The sequence below is a fragment of the Gossypium hirsutum genome, chromosome D02 (assembly GCF_007990345.1).
Source record: "Gossypium hirsutum isolate 1008001.06 chromosome D02, Gossypium_hirsutum_v2.1, whole genome shotgun sequence".
Classification (NCBI taxonomy): Eukaryota; Viridiplantae; Streptophyta; class Magnoliopsida; order Malvales; family Malvaceae; genus Gossypium; species Gossypium hirsutum.
In genome coordinates, this window is record NC_053438.1 from 57,784,025 (window position 1) to 57,784,942 (window position 918).

At 38.7% G+C, this 918-nt stretch overlaps 1 non-coding gene across 1 annotated transcript; it reads left to right on the top strand.

Annotated features, from left to right (window-relative positions):
- Positions 1 to 224: 224 nt before the first annotated feature.
- LOC121215235 (small nucleolar RNA R71) lies at positions 225 to 331 on the top strand. Its single transcript, XR_005910964.1, has one exon. It is a non-coding gene; the product is annotated as a small nucleolar RNA R71 (small nucleolar RNA).
- The last annotated feature ends 587 nt before the right edge of the window (positions 332 to 918 follow it).

Below are 918 nucleotides of genomic sequence, written 5' to 3' on the forward strand. Positions count from 1 at the left end.
ATAACGAAGTGAGAGAGTCAACTTCATGAACTCCGGCTACTCGCCTTCATGAAGCTGTTCAATTTTTTGGCTATTAATAGTTATTACTTGCAATCCTCTCGATGATCTTATAAGCCTCATTATAAGACTTAGACAGAATTGCACGATTCGCGGAAGCATCTACCATCAATCTTGTATGTGCATTGAGACCATTATAGAATGTCTTCAACTGGATACAATGAGGAATCCCATGATGAGGACACTTACGAAGTAACTCCTTAAATCGCTCCCAAGCCTCATACAAAAACTCGTCATCCAATTGTTGGAAAGTTGTGATCTCATTCCTCAATTTAGCGTTTTTGCTAGGTGGGAAATACTTAACCAAAAATCTCTCTGCTAATTCTTGCCATGTAGATATATAACTTGGTGGCAATGAATTGAGCCATGCTCATGCTTGATCTCGAACCAAGTACGAAAATCACTTTAACCTTAGTGCGTCTTCAGCCACACCGGCTATCTTGAATGAATCACTCACCTCCATAAATAATCAAAGGTGGAGATGTGGATGTTCCGTGGGTATACCACTAAATTGGCCCACCGTTTGTAGCGTTTGAAACATCACTAGTTTCAATTCAAACTGGGTTGCTTCAATATCTGACCTTCTAATTCCTGGGTTTAGCTCACTGAAAAGTGGCACAACATATTGTCTGATGCATCGATCCCTCTCATCAGAAATAAGGATGGGATTTCGTACATAATTGGCTTCATTAACTTGGTCTTGATTCTAATTTCTAAGGACCATCTCGACTTGTCTTTGAGCTATTCGTTTACGTCTTCTTTGTTTGACAGTTCGCTCAATTTCAGGGTCTACAGGGAATAAATCGATAATTTTATTTATGCTCATAAACACCTGAGAAAAAAATCACAAAAATTAAAAAG